This window comes from Microtus ochrogaster, chromosome 1, assembly GCF_000317375.1.
Source record: "Microtus ochrogaster isolate Prairie Vole_2 chromosome 1, MicOch1.0, whole genome shotgun sequence".
NCBI classification, from domain to species: Eukaryota; Metazoa; Chordata; class Mammalia; order Rodentia; family Cricetidae; genus Microtus; species Microtus ochrogaster.
In genome coordinates this window covers 15265094-15279287 of record NC_022009.1, presented here as the reverse complement: position 1 = coordinate 15279287, position 14194 = coordinate 15265094, and the positions used below count along the sequence as shown (strand labels likewise).

Sequence of the window (14194 nt, the reverse complement as noted above, 5' to 3'; positions counted from 1 at the left end):
AAATGGGAGGCGGTGGCGGGGAGGAGGCAGAAATCCTTAATAAATAAATAAATTAAAAAAAAATAAAAAAAAAACCATTATCACCATTGCTACCAGCTCCTGAGAAAAGTTGAGTAAATTGAGCTAGGATTTTTCTCAATGAAAGAGGAGTAACATAAATGAGTGTGGATTTTCTTCCCTGTACTTGCGCTGCTCCCAACTTCTAAATATGTCCCTTTTCTTTGCATTTGTAATTTACAAAACTCCAATTCTGATAATTTTCTGTAGGACCCAACCCTTGGGTCCTTCAGAAAATATTGAGGACAATTAAAGGGAAAGTAAAATGGATGTTATAGGTAAAAAAAACCTACTAAAAGTCTTACTAATGTATGAGCTCTACATGGCATGGAAGAATATAAATAACATCATTGTACTAGCAAAATGGTTAAATTTAAAACATGCAACATTGTATCTTGTATGTAAGGCAGAGTGTTAAGTATTTTAACTTCATTCAGTCTGAGCACACTCCTAAAAAGAAGAGAGGCGAACAATGACTTTTTCATTAAGAGTGACAAGTTCTGGTGACCTAGTCTGAGAACAAATAGAACTATAGGTATTAAAAATAGAGTTGCTTAAACCAATAATTAAAGATGCTAGAGCCAAAAAGATTTGGAAGCTAAAGACACCAATGCTAAGAATTAAATATATTCTTCCAAACATGAAAATTTAAAGATATGGCTTGAAACAATTTGAGTAAGAATTTACTTGAAAAATCTAAAATATATAAGGTCTATGTTAGGCACCAGATGGATGCAACTTGGTTTCCTAAAAAGTACAGTAATACTGCTCTGAAAACCAACAAAGATAAACTCAAAGGAAGAGTGTTTCTCGTGGGCAAAGCAACAGGCAAAAAAAAAAAAAAAAAAAAAAAAATCACAAAAAAGCATTCCTGACCTGACTCTCATCTAAAATGTGACTAATAAAGTGACCCAGGCCAAAACACCTGAAAATTTCCATCTGTTCTTATTCATATTAGCTATGTAAATTAGCACTGATTTTGTCCCACTAGTTAGCACTAGAGAATACCTTCTGACCTCAGTTTCACTATTAGTATCTTCCAGTCTGCCTTCCTTTCCCGCTCATACTGGAGTCTATATTACTTGAATAACTGACTTAAATATATTCATAAAAAATAATATATTCTAAGTAGTATTTGCTAGTCATTTAGTAAATATCATTAAATGATATGTGTTAAATACTAATTGAATGAGTAAATTCCATAATCCTATCCTTAACATAAGAAAATCACATTTATCATGTGATATATAAAATTTTAACATTTGTTTTTATTATTTTTAACCTGTGTGTATGTGTGTATGTGCACATGAATGTAGATATCCATAGTGGCCAGTGTTCCCAGGGGTGTCAGATCATTGTGAACCACCTGTTATGGGTGCTAGGAACTGAATCCTCTGCGAGAACGATTCTACCTCCACATAAACAAAATGTAAAACTTAACACATTAAAGAAAACTAACTCCTCAAATATCGCCAGAATATTTTTTCATTTCCTTGCTTGTTTACAAGGCTGGGGATGGAACCGAGGGTGTTGCATGTGGTAAGCAAGTACATTAAGACTGAGCTACATTCATAGCCTAGAACCATTTTTAACCATAATAATATAAAGAAAACTCTCAAATTCCACAGTGAATGGAATAAATGAACTCACAATACTATAGAGCCTAGCAGGCATGTCCAGCCTTTTGACACAGTGTTTCATCTATAAAGTTCATGTTCCAGAACAGCATTGGGCTGCCTTCAGGGCCAGTTTTTGTTGCATATGGCTTATAGGCCACAGGTTGCATACACCTGTGTGGTGGTTTGAATGAGAATGCCCCATAGGCTCATAGATTTGAATGCTTGGTCACCAGGGAGTGGCACTATTTGAAAGGATTAAGAAGTATAGCCTTGTTAAAGGAAGTGTGCCACTGGACCTGGGTTTTAAGGTTTCAAAAAGCACAAGTCAAACCCAATGGCTCTCTTGCCTTGCTGACTGCAGATCCATGTGTAGAACTCTCAGCTACTTCTCCAGCACCAACCCCGCCTGTGTGTTAGTATTCAGGCATCTCTAGTGGCCTACACTTGGGGTTCTGATAGGCTCTGTCCTCAGCTGTAGCCACAAAGAGCACCTCCTGTGCACATTCATTATATTCTCTTTAAAAGGGCCCTGCCAACCTCCCAACTCTCTCCCCCCTCTAACTGCCTCTCTTCTCTTCTGCTGCTCCAGTTCCCTGAGGCTGGTCTCCCCCTTCCCTTCCTACTTTTTATGCTCCCTTTCCCTCAATAAAAACCCTCCACATGAATTTTGCTGCATGGCGGCTTTCTCTCTTGTGCCACTTTTTTTTTTAATTACAACAATGTGTGCTGCCATGCTTCCTGCCATGATAATGGACTAAATCTCTGAAACTGTAAGCCAGCCCCAAATAATGTTTACTTTTATAAATTGGTTCCTGCGATCATGGTGTCTCTTCACAGCAACAGACCACTAAGGAAGACAAGCTGGTACTAGGCTCTATGGCCAGAGAAACTGATCTGAGGTCCTGAAGACAAACCCTAAACTACAGCTTAACAAGATTCCAGGGTGACTGTCATAAAAATATTCTTGAATACACTTAAAGAAAAGAAAGGGGATGGGACACTGTACCTTCAAAAAACTGTCCACTTCCAAATTAGTCCTATAATCCTGATCTGAATGTTCACTTCTATCTCTCTTGTTTGTCTCAAATTCTGATTAAGCTACATGCTTGAAGCTAAAACAGAGAAACAAACAGCAAGCAGTTATTATGTATTATGTACAATGTTAGAAACTGTAGTAAGAGGCCACTAGTGTGTTCCTGGCCACCCTCTGCTTGTTTGTTTCCAGGCCACCCAGTGTCCTGAAATAACCACATAGAAACTGTATTATTTGCAATACTGTTTGGCCAATAGCTCTAGGTTCTTATGGCTAACTCTTACATCTTAATTTAACCCATTTCTATTAATCTGTATGTCGCGATGAGGCTGTCTTACCGGGTAAAGTTCCCCTGTCTCTGGTGGGGCTACATGGCTTCTCCTAACTCTGCCTTCCTTCTCCCAGCATTCAGTTTAGTTTTCCCTGCCTAGCTCTACTCTTTTGCCCTACCACAGGCCAAGACAGTTTCTTTACTCACCAAATGTATTCACAGCATACAGAGGGTAATCCCACATCAATGGACTTTTACATACACTACTGCAACACATTAGGCATGGTGGTACACATCTGCAATCCTAGAGCTTGAGAGACAAAAACAAGGGAATCCTCAACTATATCAGGAATTCAGTGAGTCTGAGCTATAGGAGATCCTGCCCTAAAGAGAGGGAAAAGGAGAAAGGGAAGCAGGCGAAGAAGAGGGTTGCCCTATTATATCATACATATAAGAATAAAAGCAAATGCTACTATCTAGCCCTATGTTATATAGCCCTAAGATGGAGTTATTACTTTCAATTTCAGTTTTCTCAACTGAAAAACAAGCACTTCCCCCAAAGTCACAAGTATAGTTAAAAGGGTAATAATTGATGGGTTCCACTCCTAGCATTAGGAGGAATGAGGAGACAACAAATATTTCTCCAATGGCAACCAATTTCTGGAGTCCTTAGAGAGTTTTCTTTCTAACCCACAGACCCTCAAATTGCAAGAAGCCTAACTAAATACTTGGTAAATCCTGCCCCACTTCCTTCTTACTGAGAATAAAATATGTCCCTTTACTAAGCAAGACAGACAAAACTGGACTGCAGTGCTGTTAGCACAAACGCCTCTCCACCGTACAGAAGAAAAATAATCCATTTACCCAGAATTAAAATCAGAAGCTTTTTATGAATGTAACATCTGCAATCAGACTTTTCCCTTTTGATAGTACGTGAATGCACTCTCCATTAAGTAGCCAAATATGGCCATTAAGCATATGATTTGTGGCTAATCTGAACTGAATGATGTTATAAATATAAAATACATATAGATTTCAAAGATTTTAGTATGGATTTGAAAGTATAAAATATATCACTAATATTATAGTGATTAGTTACTAGTACTCTTTTCATTTATTTTAATATGATCATAATAAAATTAAAATATATAGTTTATACTAAATTTCTACTGGACAAAGCCACCTTACAAATTAATGATCACTATTCCCGTATCAAGCTTTCAAGGTCATAGAACATCATGAAATTTAGTGATTACAACAGTCAGATTCAATCTCCATCTCTCCAGAAATACAAAATAAAGAACAACAGCTTACCTATTTCCAGGTTCCTTACTTTCTGTTATCTGCACACAGGCTTCAAATCCTTAGTAAGCTCTTTAATGTCTTATATCCTTCACCCCCTCCCAAATTATTGACCCTGAAATATTAATCTTTTCTAACAACTGAAATACTTAGTGAAAGGGAGAAAAAAATTATCCCAAAGGAGGTTTCAGGTTATCTTCAAAGGCAATACTGTGGCAATGTTAAGTGTTTTGTCTATAGAATCAAATATCCAAGCATGAACCCTGCCTCTCACTGTGAAAACTGTTCAAGTGATTTCCTGATTTGTACAGATCTCTGAATAGTAAATTAGCATTTCATTTAAATGATGATCACTATTAAAATATAAATTCTGTGTTGCTGTGCAGTCATATAATCATTAGAACAGTGCCTGAGACTGTCATTATCAAACACCCCCTCTGTCTCTCTTCCTGAATCGCCTGAAACTATCATTATCATTCACCCCCTTTCTGTCTCTCTTCCTGAATCTATCATTCCTCTTTCTATTCCTGGCTATCCATCAGCAAGTAATCCCCTAGTCTAGTCTGTAGCACATCCAATAACACATGAAGAATACAGAGTAACAGGCAGCAGAGGAGGTCATCTGCAGTTGCTATAACAAAGAACTCCAACCACAAGAGATCGTACAAAAATGGTTCACATCACATAATTCAAAAGTTCCAAGTCTGGAACCTTGTACAAAACAGTCTTCAGAGGAGGTATGTGTTTCTGAAGTCATTTCCAATCTTCTATGCCCTTTCCAAGATATTCAACTCAAATGTCAAATTCTGAATCCTGTCCCATTAGCAATATTCATCAAGTCTAAGAATTGTATGGTCTTTATGACATCTAGCATAGTTATTAATTGCTGCCTGTACACCTAAAACTTTAACTAACAAGCTTTTATCTATTAACAATTGGAAAACATATGTTCACTCTTTGACCACATAGCAATCACAAAGTAACAATCTGAACAAATTACTCAGTAGCCCAAAGCATAGGAAGCATCTTTATCAAAAAGCACAAACGCTTGTCACCCATGAAAAAAATCCAGTCGTATGTTCTTACAGAAGATTCAAAGTTTCAAGTGGTAGTTTTTAACTTAAGCTAAAATATAGGAAATCTAAACTTCTCATCACTTTCTATATTGTACCATATGATGCAGACATATGCATTATGTCTTATTTTTATTATATCTTATTTTTTTCTTTCTCTTAAAAGCAAGGACAGTATCTTCCTGAATTGTTCCGATACTACATCCAACATATTCTCAAAAGTTTGTTGTGCTGGATTGACTCTATTGTTTTAACAAGAAAAAAATTATTTACCTCTGTTACATTACTTCTTAAAATGATTTAATAGTCCCAATAATCATATAATCAGGGATTATATTTTTTAAGTAGCTGAGGCTCTGAAGTCCAATTATATAATTCCCATTTTTCATTTTTGTACATATTAATAAGAAACCTACTAATCCAAGACTTTCCTGGTCCATAGATGAAAAAAAATTTCATAGTACCTCACCATACTATGTCAAAAATAGTCTCTGGGTGAGCAGGAAGGGAAGAGAAAAGAGAAAAGATGGTCAAAAAGAATGTTTGAAAGTGAGCTAAATCTAAGATCACATCGTTTTTCTTACTTTTTTAAAGTCATAAAGTTTAACTTTTCTTCCTCAAATTGTTTTCTAGTTATTTCTTATTTAACTAATTATTTGTACCTTCATCATCAACATTATGTTCTATATCAGATTTTACCTTCTGCCTTCCTCATACCTGTAAGTTACTATATGTTCTACAAGTAACAATTTTGTAAATGCACTTCCCTTATTTTGTCTTAGTGAATGCATTTAATGCTAAGAAAAGGCTTCTGTTAAATTTTACCTACTCTGAAAATAACCAAAATAACCAACCATTATTCTCACTAGGCTTAAATGAGAGAAGGTCCAGAAGTTTTAGTCTATAAAAGTATTTGTACTAAGCACTCAACATCAACTAATATCTAAAATGATAAAAGGAAAGTCGATTTGCTGCCTATTGTCACTCTAGAGTTTGTATTGAGAAAGTCTTATAAATCTCCTGTTTAAATACGCAACTTAAGGCAATTCACTACTCATCTGTTTCTTTGTGTATAATAATAAATATCTACATCTTTGGAATTATTTTAAGATCTAGAGTTCCTGAGTCAAACAATTAAATACATGTTTACCTTTTCATAGAGGGTTTATTGTTTTAATTCATGCGTGTGAACTTTGTTTATTCATCTGTACTTAAAGGTAAGAACCATGTCCTATACAGTTTTGTGCCCTTATTACTTAACCACAGTGTTTCATGCATACAGGCATGATATATATAGTCTAACAGGAAGTGTACAACTGAGCCGGGCAGTGGTGGCACATGCTTTTAATCCCAGTACTTGGGAGGCAGATAGGTGGATCTTTGTGAGTTCTAGATCAACCTGGGAGAAACCCTGTCCCGAAAAGAGAAGAGAGAGAGAGAGAGAGAGAGAGAGAGAGAGAGAGAGAGAGAGAGAGAGAGAGAGAGAAGAAAGTGTACAACTGTAAACTTCAACGTTCCCATGTATGATTCAGTTTTAAGCTACTACAATTTTGAACCAGATTCTGAGCAAGCAAGTTGGAGTAAGGGCCCAGGTTATATTAGATCTCATGATCAACGGCCAGTATGATTTGCATCAAAAACAAAAAATGGTAACTGGGAGATGGAAATTAGTGTCAAATACTACTTTAGCCATGGTCCTCCATAACCCTTAAAAGCCAGTTCCTGACTGATGATCTTATTTTTTTTTCTTTTTCCAAAATGGGTGTGCCAGAATCCAACTGGCAGGTAATGCACCAGGGTAGGAAGTGCATTTTATTTTTATTCTAATGCAGGTGGCAATCCCATTGGCTAGGGTCTAACCTTAAAGTCTTCTCAGAGAGAAGGGGTTGGGAGCTTCAGACCATGGGACAGGCAGGCTTTGCATATACAAAGGGTTTTTGAGGGGGCTGGAGAGATGTCTCAGTGGTTAAGAGCATTGCCTGCTCTTCCAAAGGTCCTGAGTTCAATTCCCAGCAACCACATGGTAGTTCACAACCATCTGTAAAGAGGTCTAGTACCCTCTTCTGGCCTGCAGACATGCATACAGACAGAATATTGTATACATAATAAATAAATTTTTTTTTAAAAAAAGGGGAGCTTTTGAGGTGAGGAGATTAAAATATTTGCATAAAGGCTTTAACAGGTGGGAGACTCATGGTGGCCTTTGGTGGACAAACTACCTTGAATAGAAAATAAAATGTCTGTCACATTATCAACTCATCTTCATCTCCTTAGAAAACCTGCACTCTAGAATCATTGGCTGGTAAATTTCAAGCCAGCAATTTCTTCTAGGCATTTTCCACAATTCTTGTGTTCCTGAAATTAGCATTTTAGTTTTGTTGTTTATTTGCTTTATGTTAGAGAATAGGTTTGGCTTATTTTTCATTTTTTGCTTTCTGGTTTTTAGGTTTGTTTTTGTTTGTTTCAGTTGTGTGTGGTGTGTGTGTGTGTGTGTGTGTGTGGTTTTTTTTTGTTTGTTTGGTTGGTTGTTTGGTTGGTTGTTTGGTTGGTTGGTTGGTTGGTTGGTTGGTTTTTTTTTTTGAGACATGGTCTCTCTATATCGACCTGGCTGTACTGGAACTCACTGACAAGCACTTCCTGAGTAGTGGGGTTAAAGGCAGGTGCCACTACACCCAGCTCTAAAGACAGGATCTCCTGTAGCCCAGGGTGGCCTGGAATGTAGTATCTATCAAAGGCTGGCCTTTAACTCCTGACCCTCCTGCCTCTATCTATCCAGTGCTAAGAGCACAGGTATGCACAACCACATATATCTTTTCCTCTTTTTAAACATTCTTCATTTTTAAAACAAAATTCAGATTTCTCACCTAAGGATAGGTATGAGATTAAATCCTTCAAGTTGTCCTTCCAAAGTAGGATTTGAAACTATGGTGTGGACTTGAATGTGAATTAGTGACCAATGACTGATGACAGTCCCATGAGGAGTCGTTTTCACTCTATAGCCCAGGCCTGAAGTCTTAATGATCTTCCTATCTCACCACCCCCAAGTGCTAAGATCACAGGCATGAGCTCTCATGTCTAGCTATTCCTTGTCTTCTTTTTGTTTGTTTGCTTGTTTTTCGGGTGTGTTTTTTTTAAGTGTTCTTTATCATTTTTATTGAGTTATACATTTTTCCCACTCCTCTTCCTTCCTCCCTCTCCTCCTCTACCTCCCTCCTGCCCCCCACACTCCCAATTTACTTAGGAGATCTTGTCTTTTTCTCCTTCCTAAGTGGATTCATGTATGTCTCTCTATGTTGTCTAGGTCCTCTGGGTTTGTGGACTGTAGGCTTGTTATCCTTTGCTTTATATCTAATATCCATTTATGAGTGAGTACATACTGGATTTGTATTTCTGGGTCTGGGTTACCTTACTCAGTATGGTTTTTTTCTACTTCTGTCCATTTGCTTGCAAATTTCAAGATGTCATTATTTTTACCGCTGAGTAGTACTCCACTAAGTAAAATGTACCACATTTTCCTTATCCATTTTGTTCCCAGGTTTGGGCAACTACGAATAATACTGCTATGATCATAGTTGAGCAAGTCTGTATGGTATGATTGGGCACCCTTTTGGTATATGCCCAAGAGTGGTATTGCTGGGTCTTGAGGTAGATTGATTCCTACTTTTCTAAGAAACTGCCATATTGATTTCCAAAGGAGCTGTACAAGTTGGCACTCACCAGCAATGGAGGACTGTTCTCCTTACTCCACATCCTCACCAGCATAAACTGCCTGACTGATGGTTTTAAAAACTGTCTAGAATACCATCTGGTCACTAGATCATGAAACTACAAGGAGAGGAAGCTGGCTAACAAGAGTACGTACTTAGCTTTTGATTCATTATAATAGATTTTGCTCAAAAACTTAGATTTGCCAAATTTGTTTTTAAATAGGATTAAAGGTAACTTCTTATTAAAGTAAAAATTTGAAGAAATCATTTTAAAAACATGAGTTTCTGTCTTCATTTCTAGTCAAAACATAATAATATCAACAACAGCTTACATTTAAACTGAAGCTATTACTCCTGTGAATAGTTTTAGCCATTTATTGAGTATTGGTCAAAACCACTGGGCTATGTGGGTACAGGTATATCTATAAAGCCAAAGTAGATACAGCTAACAAAAACCTATCAGGACACACAGAGCAGAAGAATCTTAACAAAAAGAAATAGGCAATCGCCACATCTGCATGCAGTTCAACATAAGGTAAACCAGTTTCGGGAATCCCAAGATTATCAAAACTTCTACAAATATATTTGGGCTATTTGGGGTACAGGAAGGGATGCGAAAGGGCAGAAAAGAGCCTGAAGTCACCTATTTTGACTAAATCTGCAGCTGCTATTACAGCTGTTCTGGTGTTTTCTGGGAACCACCCAAGTACTTTTTAAAGAGGTAAGAATAACTAATGGTAGCCTTAAAGAACTAAAGAGTAAGGTAGAACTTTATTTCGTAAATGGTTAAAAGCTATTTTTTACTAAGTGATTAATGTTTTGGGGGATTTCCATCAACTAACTGAGTATAAATTGTTATGTAAATGCAAATAACATGATTAGCTTCTTTGAGTTTCAGTGTTTTTAACGTTTCTTCATTATGCCACACATTTTATACAACTCCAAGTCTATGACCCAAATAACATATATGTATGGACACCAATAAACACAAAATCCTTTTAAAACATACCAAACATACTCTCTTATATATTCAAATTGCTTTAAAAGATCAACATTATAAAACAAAAGAGAAATTACATTTTTAAAAAATATTTTGTACTATATTTCAAATGTAATCAACAGTTCAATTAATTCAAGCTCTTTGTTCAAAAGTTGGATTTTTTTTAGGAAAAAATCATACATCTATGGAATTAAAAAACAATCTATTTGTTTTTAAACAAGGTTTCAGAGATCACAACCATGTACCCAACCACCAGTCTCTGCTACGTTTGTTATTCTTAAAAGTACCTGTAATGGCATAAGGCTTTTCAATTGTATATATTTCTATTTCTGATCAGCAAAGAGTAATAAAAAGAGATATTTTCTTAGGGAAAAATACCAAAAGACAAGGTGTGGTGGCACACACTGTTAATCCCAGGAGGAAGAAACAGGTGGATCTCTGTGTAAGTTTGACTTCAGCCTAGCCTGAATGGCAAGTTCTAAGCCACCCAAGTCTACATGGTGAGACCCTGTCTCAAAATATTGCAAAAGAAATACAGATAAATGAAAGCCTTTCAAGTTCAAGACAGGATAAAAAAATAAAAAGGGTACCACCCTTCCTGCCAAAGAAGACCGATAAAGTTAGGATAGTGAACATCTGCTTACACAATTACAAAAATTACAAATAATGAGAATAAAGTTTAAGGAACAAAGTAGTATTTTACAAAAATATTCTCTCTGGTGATTTATTTAGTTTTAGTAAGTATGTTGTTTAACATCCTCTGGCATCCCAAACTGGAAAACAAGCCAGGGAGATGGCTCAGTAAGTAAAGACATTCACTGGCAAGTCAACAACCTAAGTTTGATCCCTGGAAGCCACATAGTGGAAGTAGAGAACAAGAATTTGCAAACTGTCCTCTAATCTCTATGTGTACACACTAAATAAATGAATAAATGAATGAACAACTGTAATAAAGAATTATTTACAAAATAATGAACAACAAAAGTAGTGGTACAGGACTTTAATTCCAAATCACAAAAGGCAGAAGCAGATGGATCTCTGTGACTTTGTGCCTAGTCTATATAGCCAGTTCCAGGGTAGCCAAGGCTACATAGTTAAGGTCTTATTGAGAAAAGGAGAAAGAGAGGCAGATGGACTGAGAAATGATGTAGCTAGGTATGGTGATTCACATAATTGCAGATCACAAGTGTGAGGACAGCCTGGAATAAACAAGACAAGAGCTAATTTAGGAGAGAGAGAGAAAGAGGAGGAAGAGAAAGAGGAGGAGGAGGAAGAGGAAAGGTAGGAGGAAAAATGAGAGAGAGCAAGAAAAAGGGAATGAACATTGCTAACTGCTAAGCAGCAGTTACAGAAAATTAGTAGAGCATTAAAAATATGTAAGAGAAGTCAGGCTCATAATCTCAGGCAGGAAGATGGCAAGTCCAAGGTCAGTTTGGGCTACATAATGAGAATGAGACAGAGACAGAAACAGAAACAGACAAAAGAAAAAGAAAGAAATGCCTGGTCTTTTCAGTCACAGCTGAACACCTGAAAACAGGCTTTGAAAGGTTGGATGCATACACCAAGCTTTCACATCAGTCATCAACACTGATCTCATTCAACTTATACTAGACTTACCACAGAAGCATGAGGAAATTTTCTTAAGTCAATTGCTCTTTAAGTTGAATATGAGTCAAATAAAATTGCTGCTACGAAACCTCATTCAGATAGATGGCTCCTCCAGCCGTGTCTACTCAACACCTTTTCATTACTACACAGCACTGCTTCTTCTACTGAAGAGTCAGACCAAACTAGGCAGAGCACAAGACAAAGAACCTAAATGTCAAATTTTTAAACTAATTTCTTGTTCTTAAGGTTTTACAAAGACACTACCTTCTGAAATCAATAGGTAGAAGTTTAAAATCATGACCAAGATAATGAGCCCTTCTTTCTATTGGAGAGTTAGGATTCTGGAACTGAGGTAGGGCTCACTAAAGAAACAAAAAAAGGAAAACTCTTCTATGGGGCTAGTTCATGACTTCAACCTTCTGAGGAATCCAGTAACAAATGTGACTATCTTTCTCCAAGATGGAGACCTTTCTCCTGTCATGATTTTTTAATGTATATAATGTATAATGTATATAATCATATATACATATGCTATATATGTTGCTATTGATTTTCTTCCACGAAGTTCCAGGTCAACACAGCAGTGATGTGCTTCATGTTTGTTCCTCTGACAAGGTTCAAGGTAACTACAGCACTTCTGTATGTGTATAAACACTAGGGAAATATGCAATCACTGAAGAAAAATAAAAAGACAAACATTTCTCAAACTGTAAGACACCAGTTCTACCTCACCCTCACTTTCCCGCTGAGACAGTCTCAGGATCATTCTACATAAAAAAAAAAATCAAAACTCAGTTTAAGAAATTTACCCAGTTAGCAACTGGCAAATACAACACTTAAACTTAATTATCCTAGGTTAATTCTTGATACTCAACAAAAGCTAAAAACTGAATTACTATAGGTCAGACAACTGGCCTGTAAGAAACAGCTGCATTCTTTAGAGCATCGATTTTCCTACATCTACTTATTTGGTTCGGGGGGATTTTTTTGTCTGTTTGGTTTTTTTACCTTCCAGAAAGTCTGATGTCTCATGCTTTAATTTCAGAACTTGGAAAACTAAGCTAGATTGCTTGGGCAACATAGTAAGTTCCAGGCCAGAATGAGCTACCGAGTATGACCCTGATTCTACAATGGATAGATAGATGACAGATATATAGACAGACAGATACATAATTCAGTGAAAATATTCTTCACTTATTTTTTCTGATTTTACCTCTCCCTAAATACTCACAAATGAGAACTAAGTATTCTACAGATACCTCTCATGTAGTCATGATGAATCTAATTCTACAGTCAAACAACTTACAGGTTTAGTCAGGATCTATTTCCTAGTTGATTATCCTACCACAGTTCAATAACTATATCCCAATAGCATAAAGTATGTCTTTTAACTGTTTAGAAATGGTATTGGAAATATCTTTGGTATTAAATAAAAAAAAAAACTAAACCTTGGCCCTATATCAGGAGGATAATAGCTTCATGGAAGAGATTTGTTGTTTTAAAAAGTTGCCATAACACGATGAAAGGAGACAGAGACCCACATTAGAGCACCGGACAGAAATCTCAAGGTCCAAATCAGGAGCAGAAGGAGTGGGAGCACGAGCAAGGAACTCAGGACCGTGAGGGGTGCACCCACACACTGAGACAATGGGGATGATCTTTTGGGAATTCACCAAGACCAGCTAGCCTGGGTCTGAAAAAGCATGGGATAAAACCGGACTTACACAGCAGACAATGAGGACTACTGAGAACTCAAGAACAATGGCAATGGGTTTTTGATCCTACTGCACATACTGGCTTTGGGGGAGCCTAGGCAGTTTGGATGCTCAACTTACTAAACCTGGATGGAGGTGGGCGGTCCTTGGACTTCCCACATGTCAGGGAACCCTGATTGCTCTTCAAGCTGATGAGGGAGAGGGACTTGATCGGGGGAGGGGGAGGGAAATGGGAGGCGGTGGCGGGGAGGAGGCAGAAATCCTTAATAAATAAATAAATTTAAAAAAAAGTTGCCATAACAAATGTATGTACAATAGATACTTGAATAACCTAGGGATAAAGCATAAAGAAATAGTAACTCTCAGACCTGGATTATTTTAACCACCAAAACTACTGGGATTTAAAATAAAAGGACAGAAGAAAACATGTACAAACAGGAAACAGATGTGTGTCCTCACTTGAAACAAACAAAAAAAGCCATACAAAGTCTAGGAAACAAGAGTTTTCAAGAAACTAGACATCACACGACGAAGAACAGTGACTCTAGAGCAGTGGTTCTCAATCATACTAATGCTGTAACCCTTTAATCAGTTCCTCATGTTGTGGGGACCCCAACCATAAAACTGTTTTCACTGCTACTTCATAACTGTAATCTGGCTACTGTTATGAACTGCAATGTAAATAACTGTATTTTTCTGATGGTCTTAGGCAGCCCCTGTGAAAGTCATTCAATCTCAAAAAGGTCACTACCCACAGGTTGAGAACTGCTCTTGCAGAGGGACAGAAAACAGCGCAACAAAATCGTAGC

The 14194-nt window shown here is 37.0% G+C and overlaps 1 protein-coding gene across 3 annotated transcripts in view; it reads right to left on the bottom strand.

Moving 5' to 3' along the window:
* The window catches only part of Fut8 (fucosyltransferase 8), a 228907-nt gene that overhangs the window by 140817 nt on the left and 73896 nt on the right, over window positions 1-14194 (bottom strand). The window contains exon 1 of one of the 3 annotated variants that reach the window (XM_026779592.1): window positions 11680-11698. The exons of the other annotated variants lie outside the window; for them this stretch is intronic. The gene's annotated coding sequence lies outside the window, so the exon portion shown is untranslated. Of the gene's footprint in view, window positions 1-11679; window positions 11699-14194 lie in introns of those variants that run through there. 3 annotated transcript variants of the gene reach the window in all.